This window comes from Cyprinodon variegatus, unplaced genomic scaffold, assembly GCF_000732505.1.
Source record: "Cyprinodon variegatus isolate N-32 unplaced genomic scaffold, C_variegatus-1.0 Scaffold105, whole genome shotgun sequence".
NCBI lineage: Eukaryota > Metazoa > Chordata > Actinopteri > Cyprinodontiformes > Cyprinodontidae > Cyprinodon > Cyprinodon variegatus.
Genome location: NW_015150558.1, coordinates 1,390,908 through 1,393,283, shown reverse-complemented (window position 1 = coordinate 1,393,283; position 2,376 = coordinate 1,390,908). Strand labels below are relative to the sequence as shown.

At 51.0% G+C, this 2,376-nt stretch overlaps 1 protein-coding gene across 1 annotated transcript in view; it reads right to left on the bottom strand.

Moving 5' to 3' along the window:
- LOC107084633 (dematin-like) overlaps positions 1–2,353 on the bottom strand; it is a 33,174-nt gene extending 30,821 nt beyond the window's left edge. The window contains exon 1 of the mRNA XM_015374556.1: positions 2,254–2,353. The gene's annotated coding sequence lies outside the window, so the exon portion shown is untranslated. The remainder of the gene's footprint in view (positions 1–2,253) is intronic.
- Between the last annotated feature and the right edge of the window lie 23 nt (positions 2,354–2,376).

The window sequence follows — 2,376 nt, the reverse complement described above, 5'->3', positions numbered from 1 at the left end:
TGATGGATGGATGATGGATGATGGATGGATGATGGATGGATGATGGATGATGGATGGATGATGGATTGTTTTCCTCTTCCTGTTATTTCTCCATTGTTGCTGTTTCCCATCAGCTGCTGTCTAATGTTCATCACTTCCTGTTGGATCGCAGGTTTCTGAACAGAAAAGTTCTAACGAGGCTCAGAACCGTTTTCATCCTCCAAAGCAGAACCAGAGGAGGAAGGTTTGGGTTTATATAATCAGAGTAAAGATGACTCATGTTTCCAGAAATAGAGGGGAGCACCCACGCAGCACAGCGAGGTGTTCAGGGACCGTCCGACCACAGAAGCACCCAGCCCTGACTCAAAGGTTCAGAGTCCAAACCAGAGACTGGATCAAACAGCAGAGAGAGAACAGAAAAAGGTTTTAATGTTCTGCTCATTAAGACCAGAAGATTCTAGAAGCTCCACAATCAGGAGGAAAAACACAGAGCTTCAGTCTGAGGTCCAAACAGGAAGGAGGTGGTTCCTGTTTCATCATGTTTGGGCTGAAACCAAAGCAAACAGCAAACAAACGGATCCAAAGTCCCCGTCGGTGTCTGGGTGTTAGAACCCGGCAGAAACAGGTCTGAGGAGGGAGAGGAGACCAACCATCAGGGAGGGTGGGTGTCCTGCAGACGATCACCTCAGAGCTGCAACCGGACCGGGTCAGAAGGTCATCTCCAAACCACCTGAACGTCCATCAGAGGACAGCTCAGGATGTCCCAGCAGATTCAGCCCAGCGTCAGAAACCAGCTCAACCTCACACTCTACAGGTCAAAGGTCAAAGGTCAGGACGGCAGCAGAACTGGAACCGGATGAAGGACAGCGTGTTGGACCATGATGTCCACTGTTGACCACCAGTTCTGGGGTTCTGTATGGGTCCATCAGCCCAACAGAACCAAGAACCCGACCTGAACTCCAAACAGAACATTCAGAGAGAAGACAGGATGTGCTGGAATGGCCTAGTCAAAGCCCAGCTAATGTTCTGGGCCACGCCGTCCTGGTTCTGTGTGAACGGGTCAGTTTTGGCTCTTTGATTGGTTTGATCCTGTCTCCAGCAGAGAGAGGCAGCAAAGACAAACAGCGGAGACGTGTCCTCAGGGGACGCTGGCGCTGTGCTCACAGGGATGCTTTGATCCTCCTCCTCTTCCTGTCTTTGCTCTTTAGCATCAGAGGACACATCTCGTCCTCCTCGGAACCAGGAATGGAGCCAGCGGTCCGGAACCCAGGCAGAACCTGGGATACTGGGAAAGATGGCGGCCTAGTGGTTAGGGCATATAGCTTGGAATCCAGAGGTTCTGAGTTCGAGTCCTACTCCCACAGACTGTCACTCTGGGTCCCTGAGCAAGCCCCTTAACCCCACAGTGCTCCTTGGGCGCTGCACAATGGCACAATGGAAAAAAAAAAAGGTTGTGATGACGCCATAGCAACCTGCAGCGGAGGCTGAAGATCCAACGGATCCCATCAGGTCCAAACGAGTCCGGCTGGCTGATCCAGAACAGAACCACAGACTCACCAAAAAGGACGGATCTGATCCATAAGGCAACTATCAGGTTCTGTGTTGCTGAGCTGCTTTCAGCTGTTTCCATGACGACGATGCTATTAAAGCCAACATCCTTTCATCTCAGAGCTCCTCAGCAGAAGCAGTGATGGAGGAGACAGCAGGAGGTCCAGAACCTTCCAGCCTCCATCAGAGACACTCGGTTCAACTTTTCTAAGAAACTTAAAACAAAAACTTCCAACTGAAAACTTCTAAATGATGAAAAATAAATAAAAGTGAGACGTTCAGGAGCAGAGAAACCAGGAGGCAAACTGTAGGTTCAGGATGATGATGATGATGAAGAGGACTGTTACATAAAACCATCCTCCTCTCTTTAATCCCCCTCCCGCTCACTTTGAAGCAGCTTCTTCCATAATTTCCCATCATCATCATCATCATCATCATCATCATCATCATCATCATCATCATCATCATCATCATCATCATCAGATCCACCTGCAGCGGGAGGAGGAAGAAGCTCCTCCCGCTGCAGAGCTCCACAGCCCGGCGTGGCAGCGCGCCGGCTGTCCGGGACAAGGTCGATCATAGCCGGGGAGGGACAGAGGCAGAGGCAGCCCTCCCTGCTGCTGCTGATAACCCCCCCTCCCACCGCAGGGTTCAGCTCTCTATAAACTGTCGGTCATTACTCCGTTACTCCCGCAGATTCACGCACACTGACAGAAGGAGTCTCACCTGTTTGTGTCGATGTGGTCAGAATCATCCAGCAGCTCCAATGCAGAGAAGAGAAGGAGGAGGCTGCTCCTTCTGCTGCTTCACTCCCACATATACTGGACAGGCACGTGCGCATGCATGAGA